Genomic DNA, 13,146 nt, shown 5'->3' on the forward strand with positions numbered 1-13,146 from the left:
TTATGTAAGGAGCAAGGCCCTTACATCCCTGGCATGATGGTGGTGACAGCGGTGGTAGGGTAATAGTGGCTTGTACTGATGAAACAAAGAGTGTGCCTGGATTCTTTGAACTGAAAAATTGGTGCAGAAAGCCATAACATGCTCTGGAAAATAAACAAAAATAAGTTGTTGTAGGTGTATTAGTTATAATTTAAATCTACTTTTAAAGCAGTGCACATGGTCCTGCAGGTTCTTTAGACACGAAGTTTAAATAACAGAGCAAGTTTGGAAATACATAATTTGCGTAGGCTTACAGAGCTGGAACTTTGCAGATAGCCAGTTGCAGTCAATTATCACTGTTACTCTTTTAAAAATTATCAGGAATTGTGTTGGAGAAGAACGTGTTGATTTTTTTTCCAGCCCTCCCCCCCCGCCTCCAATTTCTTTTCTGGCCTGTGGAACTTAACTTGAAGTAATTGTCAGATAATACTGTTGGGACAATCAATTTGGTTCTTACAGACATAACTGTGAAATAGACCTTGCACCTTTCAAAATAGGTACCACACGCTGCAGTCGTGCTTGGTACCTCCTTCTATAGATGTTCATGATCTTTAAAAGAAGCATTTAGGTCTTAGTTATTTAAAGATTCCTAATATTTTTTACTTGTCTTTTAGACTTTATTTAGCTATGCAAGATACTGCCATATTCAGTATTTTTTATAATAAACATGTCTAGTCAAAGAAAGCATTAATGAAGCAATTCCCCAAATAAAACAGCCCATCATATCTGAGTTGCAGCAGAGAGAAAGTGTGGTCTTTGTAGTTTAATCAAGATCACAAGACTTGTTTTGAGCGTCTGTCATCTTTAATTTTACGGCACTTCATTTCAGAGTGGGACTGCCAGGGTCACATGCAATTAAAACACAGGCAAGATTTGTCTTGTGAAATCTTAACATAAAAAGTAATGTGTTACTCTATTTTAACTTTTCTACTGAACTCTGTGAACTCACTAATTACTTTTCCCCCTCTTGTCACCTTTTTGATATGACATGTATTTTATAAAGGAGATAGAAGTTTGGAATTTTTTTTTCTATCACGCGTATGATTGAGGATAACAAAATTAAACCGGAGAAAAAAGGAAATGTATTTTTCAGAAATACATTTTTAGAAATATCTGAGCCTCACTGCTTCAATTACAAAGGGACTGGAGGATCAAATTCTAGGAAATAACTATTAATCTGCTTAACTAGGGCAGGTAGAAGCCTAATAGCAGACCGGGGATTTTAGCGAGGCCAATCACACAGACTGGAGTTTATTCTCTTGAGTGGGGTGACAGGGGAAGGGTAAAGGGACTTTAATGTGGTGGGCCATGTGAAGCACTAAAACCCAGTATCTATGTAGTTTCTTTATAGCTTTAGCCCAGTTGTTGCATCGTAGTGATCAGTAAATTGCATGGACCCTTATTAACCTTATTGATAAGGAGCTTAGGGAAGTCCCATTCAGTCCGGAATATATTCTTCTTTTTGTTCTCCTGTCTGTCTCGGTTTGCAATCCCAGTCTCTTTGTACAGAAATCCTTTATGTTGCACCTCAAAATTCTGTGCAAGTACTCTGCTCATTTAACTTGGAGCAAGGGAACTGTAGAGCAGAAAGGGTTGGAGTACACATGGGGCCACAGGCCTATTTAAATATAGCTGGGACACCTGGAGAATGTTTGAAAAATTTCTTTTAAAGAATCTTTTATATTGTTCTTCTTTCAATGCAGCTGGGGTCTGTGGGGATCAGGGGATTATTTTTGATACCTGTCTAAAAGAGTTATGTCTACACTGATTTCCATCCCTTGCTACTAATTAACCTTATTGTATACAGGAAACAGTCTATTTAATACCTGCATTCTTTCTGTAATGCCAAGTAAAATGAAATCTAGTGTGAAATCTAGTTAGCATTTGCCTTTTTGAAGTCATTTTTGAGTTTCCAGTCTGGGTGACTGTGACCTCAAAACTGAAAGCTATAAAAATGGTCCCAATTTCAGCTCAATGGGAGTTTCTTGAAGATTCCCCCTTCACCTGGACTTGCACGTGTAGCAAATTGCCCATCTTGACACTTAACAGCGTTTTCCCAGGAACCGTCTATTTCTGGGTCACTCATAGCCCTGCAAAGCACATATGTTCCTGCAGTTCTTCCTAAGGAAAGGAGTCTCCTTTCTGCTGGAAAGATCACACTTTGGCTCTTTCAGTGTACGGAGGCTTATAAAAATTTCAATAGCTATGGCAAAACCAGATACACTGAGGAGAACAAGGAATGATGTTTTAAAAATGTCACCAAGAAATGCATAGGATGGTGGGAACTAGCTAGGTGACTGAGATTAACTTAAACTGTAAAATAGAGGGCAAAAATGTGGATGATGCACCATAATTTTAAGGACATTTAAAGCTTGCTGCACGCTGTTCATTTTGATGGTGTCTGCTCCAACATGCAGATACAGAAGGCATTATCATCCAGCGTTATATCTGCAAAGAATATTCACCAAAATGGATTTTATCCTGTATTTGATGAGGAAATGTTCCCCTGGACATCGTAAGGCTGAACCGAGCCCCGTGGCTCTGCTTTCTCCGCAGGTCCCTGACCGCGTCCCCGATGAAGCAGGGACCAAAGGCAGGGTTTGAATTTTACAGGAGATTGGTTCAGTTTCTGAAAGAGGACTCGGGTCAGGTGGATGAGTAGTTCTCTTGGGGACAGGCCAGCTGCATGAGCTTGGGAGTCTTTAACAACAAAACCCTGAAGAAAGGGCCGTCTTTTAGTACTAAATGACATTTTAGTATGAAATGATGATACCGAGAACAGGACTACAAGAAAAAAATCAAAACAAACCCCTTTTTAAAGCTGATTGTGCACCAATATTGACAGCATAGATACTAAACAAAGGTTGGAACTGCTCACTTGATTTATTTGTTAGTATTAAAACTCAGTGAAAACACCAAAGGAATAGGACATTGATATCATTAGCTATAATCTATTTGGGAAGAATGAGAAGTATTGTTTTAATTCCTGCTGGGGCTTGTCAGAGAGCTTGGCTCTTGGAAATGGTGCTTGGTAGTAGAAAGAGAGTCTTGTAGGCTTGAAAGTGCTGTGTGTATGAAGGTGTCCATCCCTATGGCTAAAGGGCCACAGTGAGGGTCCAAGATTCTGTTTAAGAAGCATGGAAGGTGCCCCTGGATCCCTCTGTATAACTAATCCTCAAGGAAAGAGAGAGGTGGTTTTTTTTTCCATTTGCTGTTTTCCTTCCATTTTCTGTATTTTATACTTATTTTGGTCACTGAAATAATGTTTGTTTGTGTTTTACACTATTCTCGAGAAAATACATTTCTTGCAGTGCAGCCTTTCTGAAAACAACAGAAATAATCTGGCTTAACTAGAAAAGATTTTATTATTATTATTATTATTATTATTATTATTATTATTATTATTATTATTATTATTATTATTATTTTCTTCTGCCTTTCCTACTAAGCTCCTCTGCAAAACAGCTAGAAATTTTCATTTTCAAAACATTAGTACAGCAAATTGCCATCTTTCTGTGCACGGCATTCTCTATGTACTCATCATCTGAATGATTCCGGATCACTCTCTGGCAGCGTGAGTCACAGCATGCCCTCATGCCTGCCTCTTTTTCAATTATATCTAAGAGGAAGACTGCTGGAGACCCATTTTTTCATCTTGCACAGGACCCCAAAAGTGCCAGATCTCATTTCAATATAATATTATGACAGTATGATAAAATGGTTGTTAACAGGACACTGACTAATATGATCCGTAGAGAAATAAGAGAACAATACAAAATCGGGCAGATTGTATTACTAATGTGCATTGTATGGACACAAGATTTCCTTTATAAACAGAGTCCTAAGATTTAGTCCTTATATCCTATGATCCTGGTTAGTGCTCTAAGATTTTCTGCAGCAATACTGAAACTTGTGCATTCTTAAATGAAGTACATGTATTTTATTTTATTATAGGGCCACCTATATTGCTCCCAATTTACTAATGAAACTTGGCATTCAAATGACTCATCAGTATGTACTGCAAAGCATAAAAATAGATTTATGTGACATATGTTTCTTTACCCATAAAAACGCACCTTCATATAATCTCAGTGCTGTCTTATTCAACAAAAAGTATGTCATTTCCCTTCCCTAGCAGGTTGAGTTAAAAATGAGCTAAATGTGTGAGAAAGCCATTACTGCACTAATGAAAAGCTCGATACCGTTTGAATTTTTCATCATGGGATATTTGTTCTGTAGCGCACAGCGCTAATATTTACTGTCACTGGTACAGTACGCACGGTAATTAAGTTACAGTCATCAACATGGTGGATGTTAAGCAATGATGTTCCTGTGTGAGCTTGGACCTCTTTCACAGATATTTCACATGAAACTGCCTTTCAGCTATTTGCAGGTTTGGCTGATGAAGCAGTACGGAGAGAAAAATGGTTAAAAGGATTTTAATGTCTGGTTTTCTGCAACTGGACCTTGTGTTGGGAGCTCACTTGGCCAACGTCATTATATGGTGAACAGCTATCAGAAGGGACACTTTCTACTGCCTCCTCACCCTAGGGTCGTTTGGTGGCCGTAGTCTTTTAGAATCATAGAACCATTTTGGTTGGAAGAGACCCTCAAGATCATCGAGGCCAACCATCAACCTAACTCTGGCACTAAACCATGTCCCTAAGAACCTAATCTACCTGTCTTTCAAACACTTCCAGGGCTGGTGAAACCACCGCTTACCTGGGGAGTCTATTCCAATGACTGACAAATCTTTCTGGGAATAAATTTTTCCTCATATTCAATCTGAATCTCCTCTGGTGCAACTTGAGGCCATTTCCTCTCTTAATCCAGTTTTAGGCTGGTAACAGTTTAGCCAGGCATGCAGTTAGTCAGGGAAGATGGTCACAATTGGATTCTCTGTTTTTCAGACTTAGTAACATTATTTTTATACAGAATGAGCGACAGACTTTTTGGTTTCATGCTGCCTCTCTAACCAGAAGGATGGTAAAAGCAGTCTCAGATCCTTACTGACTAAACGAGGACCACGCAAGGGGAGTCAGTATCCCTGTGATTGCTTTCACTCTAGAAGACAGACTGAGGTTACAAAGTGGTGCTTTAGCCAAAATCATCGTCCTCATTCGGAACGTGGACAGAGGTCTCACCTGCTTCATCCATGGTGGCAGGGAGGTGCTGAGGGTGCTCTTGTTTATTCAATGCACAGCTCAGCAAGAGACCAGTGTAGCAACACAGGACAGCCGGCAACTTCCTTCTCTTCCTTCTCTTTCTTCATTAATAACTTAAGAAGAATCTTATGTGAAGTTAATAAAATAAACTTAGGAACAGATGCAATTCTGGCTATAGTAACGTAGTCCTCTCTGTTGTTTGTACAGGAGATGTGCTATGGCCAGAGTATGAGCTTCAAGGGCAGGACTAGCTTTTTCATCAAACTCCAGCCTAATGTTTTCAGGAGACTTCTTTCCATAAGCACAGTCTCTTTGGAGGGCACCAGAAAATCTGGAATGTGCCCAATATACCAAGTGATCCAGCTTTTTCCTGCCAAACTGTCTATCTATTTTGACAGTGTCCTCCCATGCTCCCTTTCCCCCCACCATTTAGTGACACAGGCCACATCTGGGCTCTTTTTGACACAACTTGACCATAGGTTCCCGGAGATAATTGTCAGACACATCTGTTATTTTGCACATGTACCTGTGTTTTGACAACTAGGGATGGTATAAGTTTAAATAAGTAAATCAGAGATGTATTCAGAGCTGTCTAAACCTCGGGAACCTCTGGCATGTTTATGGTCGGATGAACTTCTGACAAATCCCACAACTTTCTCATCGTTAGGTGAGCACAGAAAGTCCCAAGACCTGACTGTGAGGCGTCTGTCACCCGCACTACTGAAGCCAGTGAGTCCAAAAGGAGCAGTTTCTAATAGCGGAAGATTTGTGCCCCCCCACACACATTATGCTTGGCAAGTGGCCTGAGACAGATGCACGCTTGCTTCTTAATTAGATAGCTTTTTTTTTCTTTCTATCCAGTAAGTTCTCCTGGTCCCTTCCACAGGAGAGTGGCCATAGGAAGGGAAAGAAGCACAACTCGTGACCCTGGTAGCCTTGCAAAGCGCATTTGAATTAAGGCAGAAAAAGGCATCCCAACACGATCTGCAAGCGATAGATTCCTTCTGCACTCGGGCATGTTTAGGGTCAAATGTTCAAAATCTTTTATGAATGAATCTCCAACTGTACAGATAAGAAGGGATTAAAAAAAGTTTTGCCCTTCACAAGGTAAAATCTAAGGCCTGGCTCTGTAGAAACTATTTGGGATATAGCGTAGTTAAAGCCTTATGGGAATAAATAGGAAATACTGTGTCCTGGAAAGGTTTTTTAGGTAGTTTCCTGTAATACCAGCCATTGCATGGTGCCTGAGGAGAGCATGCAGCACTGTCCTGGCTTGGTCTGCAGACCTTCGGCCATGGATCTCAAAGTTCACCTCTCTTCACTACTTGTTTCAAAGCAATGTTTTCCTAGCAAGACCCTACTGGTGATCTTAGGGGAAAATTGGATGGTTTCTGAGGTGGAGCCTATGTCTTTCTGTACATTTAACAGGATCACAGATTTCTCTGGCAGAACCTCTTTCTTCAGGAAAGACTGCATTTGTATAGGTAGGCTGTCCGAAAAACAGAATGTAAGTGTTTTTCCATAATACTATGGGTCATATACATTGGCAGAAGATGGAAGAGGAAATTTCCTTTAGGCTCTTTCTGCCTTAATACATCCATCCCCTGGTCCCCCAACCCCCTTCAATATTTCCCCAGCTTCCTTCAAGCCATTTGGGATGTTACTTGAGAAACTAGTTTACTGAGGACCTATACTCTAGGAACAGTATTGCCAAAGAGGTTCAGATTATCTGAAATACAGGCTATGGGCAAGGGAAAATGGCAAAGAGAGTGAAAAATGAGGGTAAACTGCATGTAGAGGATTACCTTAACTTGGAACTAGTCACTTGATATGGGCTAAACCTGAGGACGCACACTTGGGTGGAAAGTATCTAGAGGAGTAGAGACATGTTTATCTCTGTCCATTGCTGGGACTTCTACTTGGTGGAGCAAGGCTGAATTAAATTAGGAGAAAAATCAGTTTGCTGCGGTAGTGGCTGCTCTGTTTCTTCCAGGAAGCAGAAAAAGAGGCCTCTGTCCTCCCTCTCATTCTTTCTTACACCCTGTCCAGCAATCACGGAGAATGGGCAACTTGTAAATCCCACATATTTTCCATCAATGCTTGTGCTGAGTCTGCCTAAACCACTTAAACGGCCCAAGTTTTTAATCTATTAGCTGGAGCTAATGTGCTCTGTGACAGTCCCTTGAGAACTGGCAAGTCTTTGTCCCTGTGCCAGAGGCATCCTGATGGTAGAAGAGCATCCAGGGCGGGAGAATGCAAACCCAGAAAATGCACCAAGTATCAGCTCATCCTCTTGTGTTTCAAGGAGGATATTTTTTAATTGCCCAGTCAAGGAAATATTTTAATTTTCAATTTTTTAATTTTATTTTGTGAATATGAGGAAAATATATAAAAGCAAGTTATTAAGAAAACATCTATTATGCCCATGGGACAGAGGTCCTTCCGTATTGTTCAGATGGCATGTTTATTGTTGACATCTCTCTTTTCTCTGAGTATGTACAGAACCCTGAAATCCTTTTACATTTTTAATAAGATTATTTCTTTTTTCAATCTAGTGCAAGAAAACCGCATCTGCAATATGCATAATACTCTCAAAAACTGCAGCATCAGAGAGAAAGCATTGCCAATGTTTTTGGCTATCTACACTTCAAAGAGACATGATGTGAAAAAAACCAGTACCGGAGTTCTCAAGAAGGTGCTTGTATTTGCATCTTAGGGCATGTTTGTTTAAGGTAGCTGCCTTATCTTTCAGTTCTCACACTTGAGGTGAAGCGTGTCATAAGCACAAAAGGAAATTTGGTTTGCTTTCCAACCGACAACACTCAGGAAACCTGGAAAAATCAACATTATTGTGTTGTTTTTTCTGAACTCGAGTGTCTTATGGAGCAGGGTGATCATCAGCTCTATGTTCCTGCAGCACCGCATGGCCTGGGGCTGTGCGGAATCTGCGAAATTATATTTGGCTCACAGCTAAATGTGGATCTCATACTAAAAAAATTGTATCTGTGCAGTATCACCAATGTGTTTCATCATCATTCTGTGATGAGGTAATCTTAGACTGCAGCTGTCTTGAGGGCTGATTCACCATGTGGGATCCTAGTGCATCTCGTAGGAGATTCCCGGTCCATGTCCCCGAGCTGACATAGGCTGTATTTTAATTTTGCAAGAGCAAAAGGGAAAAGCAGTCCTTCACACTGGTGTCCTGTGGGTATCAGTATCATAGAGACTGCAAGAGGCTCCGAAATGGAGGTGAAAGTAGTTCAGGCAGGTACCAGATACCTTTAATCTGATCCCCATGCCACTTATTTTCTTCTCAAGTTGAATACATACTTACACAACAGAAAATCTGTCACGATATAAAACTTTCAGGCTATTTTGCTAATTGGCAAAAAGAGTTTGATTTGGATTGGAGTTTGAGGTTAGAAGGCAGGCTTTTAACATCTCAAGAGCTGGGAAATTACTATTAATTATCGGCCCTATAGAATTTTGTCCATTGGAAAGACAGTGACAGTGCACGCACATAGATGGTTTTGCTTTGCTAGGCATATACATTAGATGTGCTAGAGGTGGATGCAGGACATGTGACATGTGTGTTGTCCTTGCTGTTGTTATACACACAAACATATTGTTATTAATCCCATGGGAAGGCTTGAAGCCTCCCTTAGTTGCTCATGCTCCCAGTGCTTTGGGTCTCTCCCCATGCTGTCTTCCCTCCTCCTGCTGACCAACAGGATTGGGTGGCTGAAGATGCTGATGTGAATTTGGATAGCTGCAAGGTGAGACAGCCACACAGGAGAAACGACCAGCCCTGATATGTTCTCTATATGGACCAGAAAGAGCATTTAATTCCCCAAATTCCCTCCTGAATCTGGTCCACGGGGAGCACAAAGGACAGTTCAGTTCTTCAGCGCACAGGAGCAACAAGAAACAAACAAGCTACTTGATTCTTTTAAGAGCTGAAAAGAGATCAATAATGAAAATATTAAGGATCCTTTCACCTTGGATACTTAGGGTTTTGTTCAAAAGGGCAAACTAGATACACAGAGCATCCTCTGAAAGACAGAGCAAGTTATAAGAGGTGTGGCAGATCTTCCATGCGAGGGAAGGATAAATTGATTAAGAGACAAATGAGAGGTGATATGTTAGTGGTATATAGGAGAGTGAATTGCCTGAAGAGGTCAGTCAGACGATCCTATTTAGCCTTTCCCATAAATCAAGAGCAAGTGGAGTGCTATACAATAATACTAAAAGCTAATGAATTTAAAAGTGATACAAGTAAAATATTTTCTTACATGGTGCATAATTGACCTGGGAAATTCATCACATACCATTAAGACAAAGAGCCTAGCAGGATTAAAAATGGATAATAAGTGACAGAAACTACATAAAGATAGAAATGTATACAGGGTGTTCAGCCATTTACTTAAAACCATTTGCTGCCTAGGGCTGCAAAGAGACATCCCCTGTGGGAAAGCGAGACATAATGATTGGGCTTCTTGTACCTTTTTTCGTGACAGCGGGTAGGCTGGAGGCTGGGAAATGGACCAGTTAAACCATTTTCAGTATGGTCACCTTATTTTCCAGAGCAGAGGGCACACCTCTACCTACCCAAAACTGCAGCCAGAAAACATTCATAAAGATTCTGAGCTGCTGCTTTGAAATATTCTGAGCTTCAAGACAATACAGAAATCACTGGTGGGGAGATAATTGCTATTTTTTTTTCCAGACACACAGGCAAGAAACTTATGAATAGGAGCTGAGCACAGGAATTGTATTTTGACACAGGCGGAGGAGAATCATGTGAAATTTATGAGTCTGCCTTTTATTAACTGAAATATGCTCTAAAATGGCTCTAAAATGGTGATGTTTTGTGGGTAATTAATTGGCACGCATTCTGAACTTGCAGTGTTTTATGATCCCTCTTAAACTTATCAAAAAGTTGTCAGCTTCTGCTGAAGGTGTAAGATATCGCTCCAGGTTTTACAGTGTGTGCGAAGCTTTTTGGAGGCCCATGGACAGGCTGTTTTGGTGTGTGATGGTGGGTTCATTGCGCTTCTGAAGTATTTCTGAGTGTTTGCGAGTCAACTTCGGAAAACCAGCTAACTTCACCCCCACGGTTTAGAGTTTGGAAGGCAAATTTCTACCTGGGGCTGAATAAAATGAGCACTAAAATGCAGCCTTGTCTTTTGACACAGGTGGGTCTGTGCCTCAGTTTCTCACACCACCCATGTGCAGTGGTATCACATCCACAATTTTCATGTCTTTAGTTTTCAGCACAGGTCCTTTCAACTTCAGGGCATGTTTTGTGATGGTTCATGTTTAGTATCCAGTGTACAAGCAGATCTCTGTAACAAAGATCTATAAGAAAAAATGGGCATTAATTATCGTATCGTATTTCAGGTATGTTTGGAAGTATGCAATTGCTGAGTGTAAAAATAGCATGCACTTCATTAGTAATGGTACAGTATACTAATTTGTTGTGATAACACATGGTGGATTGGCACAAGATTGAGTGTGTTGCTTTAGTAGCATCCTGCAGGCATTCTGTCCATGAAGCCTACTGACTAACAAGAGCCATACTGCTCGAAGAGTGAAGGATTTGGGTCTGGCCTGGCCTCAGCAGGCCACATGCTGAAGATTTTTCTTATGTGTTGCCCTCGGTCCTTAGGGAAAGTTGTGGGGGTTTTGTTTGTTGGGTTTTTTGTTCTTTTTTAAAAAATTAATTTTCTTTTTTTATTAATCTGAAGCAACTGCTAGAGAAAGTTCCTATAGTCTGCAAAACGAGCATTGCCCTGGGCCCAATTTTGCATCCCGCAAAAATCAGGACTAGTGATCGAGACCTTCATCTGCGATTTTGCTCATCTTCCTTATGCTCCATGTTTCCTTTCTGAAGCAGGAATGCAATGCAGGAGAACCTGCTGTGCCCTGATAATACGTGCATTCCCCGAGGCTTGTCTTTCAGCCTCATCTGAGAATTAGCCATGTAAAATCCATACACGGCCTGATTGCAGTGATGATTGCAGTCCCAACTTACTTTCCAGCTTTCTTCCAAACTCTACCCATGGTCTATATACCCTGTAGTAATTGATTAGCTGAACTTCTTGAGTGCCTTGGGCTGAATGGCAGTCCTTCGCTCTGTTGCAATATGGGATGCTTATGAAAACAGGCTGGATGTTACCTGCAATGTAGATGTCCTAGCAGAGAATTAAAGAACTATTAAAATGCATGTTACTCTTTATATATATATATATATATATATACATGTAAGGATAAAGAGGGCTGAAAATTTGCCAAGAGCAGTTTACACATCCTCTTTTAGCTGTAGTTCAGCTAATCTCTTGGTCTTGTTGTTTGCTTGGAAATTTCATTTTATAGTTGAATTTCTTGGTGATTTTTCTTGCAAAAGTTTAAAATTCAATGATTTGATCTTTTTTATTCTTATGAGAAATCTTTCTAGCTGGAAATGCCCTTTTAAGTTCTGTTACAGGTCTCTTTCTGCTGTCTCCTTTTACTATAGTTATCCCAGTTACTAGTACAACTTTCTTTTCACATGAGTTTGAGTGGGAGATACTCCGTATATGGAGAAGATGCAAATAAACACACTGATTCTTGGACATATTTCTCTCTGCTGCATTCTCAGCCTTCATTTTCCTGATAATTTACCATTAATAGCAATAGCTCCTTGCTTAAAATATCCGTGGCCTTTCTCAATCTGAAGCTATCTCCTGAAGAAAAGGTCTTCTGCAAGTCTAATTTTGACTCGCTAAATATTTAGCACATTTTGAGCAAAACCTCTACCAAGTCATAGCAAATAAGACAATTGCAGGAGCAATGTGGTGGTGATACAGGCCCAGTGAATTGCGTGTGCTGGATGGAGGCCAAACTCAAGGCACTTTTGGGATTTGGAAATGTATTTCTTTAGCAACAAAAGAGTCTGTTGGAGCCCTGGGCTGTGAGCTTGGGTAACAAAGAGCAAACTACCTGAGCAGGAGGACAAAGAAACCCTGCTGCAGATCAGGCTTGAAAATAATGTTCTTTTTCACTTATACCATCTTTTGTCTGGTTACTTTCTGCCCTGATGGGCTGATAGCAGTAGACGTGGGCCTAGCTCTTTGATGAGGGGTTGAGTCGGTAATTTTTCCGGACAAAATCATGTGGATATTGAAGGGTACATGGAGAAGACTGGTCCCTTGGGAAGGGGGCAGCTTGGTTGCAAGGCATGGTCATTCCTTTCCATTGTCAGGATGAGGAAGTGTAGACATCGCGCTTCTCTGATGAGACCCAGTTGTGTCCTCCCAGAACTAGCTACCCACATAGCAGACTTTAAGAAAGCATTTTGTCAGCACATTTGTACAGAATTCATGTAAGGCACCCTTCAAAACCAAATAAAGGCTTATGTGTCCAAAAGTTTGCTTGATTTCCCTCCTCCCCCTGCCAACCAAACCAGTTGATCTTAAAAAAGATACGGATTCATTTAATAAGCCTTGTCTTGCTTATAAAAACGAGAAGAGTCTCCATTCTCCAAAGCAAGCTTAAAAGAAGATTAATTAATTAATTAAGAATCTTTTCTTCTGAGTGCAACAGGATCCAAGTAACAAGTGAACTTTTCATTTCCAGTAATAGTAGAAATTACTTCAATAGCATGATTGTGAGCACCCGTGGGGCCATAATGTGAATGGTCTTTATTAAGGAATAGACTGAACTTCTGACTATCTTTCTTCCAGTCATTTCCACAGGCTATAAACAGCGCCTGGTTTGTTGCTATTAAAAGAGCTTAAAGACGACAATGCTGAAAAGCATTACTGTTTAAGTACTCATGGCTTGACATTAACATGAAAAATATTTTCTTGGAAGTAAAGTGAATTTGAGTTCTCCAAAACATTATAGTTTTGTTCAGGAATGATTATGTTGAATACTTGTGATATGGGGAGATGTTTGTTTG

The 13,146-nt window shown here is 40.3% G+C and overlaps 1 protein-coding gene across 1 annotated transcript in view; it reads right to left on the reverse strand.

Annotated features, from left to right (window-relative positions):
• The window catches only part of ARHGAP15 (Rho GTPase activating protein 15), a 362,427-nt gene that overhangs the window by 23,995 nt on the left and 325,286 nt on the right, over positions 1-13,146 (reverse strand). The gene's annotated exons all lie outside the window — the stretch shown is intronic.

Source organism: Columba livia, chromosome 7 (genome assembly GCF_036013475.1).
Source record: "Columba livia isolate bColLiv1 breed racing homer chromosome 7, bColLiv1.pat.W.v2, whole genome shotgun sequence".
Classification (NCBI taxonomy): domain Eukaryota; kingdom Metazoa; phylum Chordata; class Aves; order Columbiformes; family Columbidae; genus Columba; species Columba livia.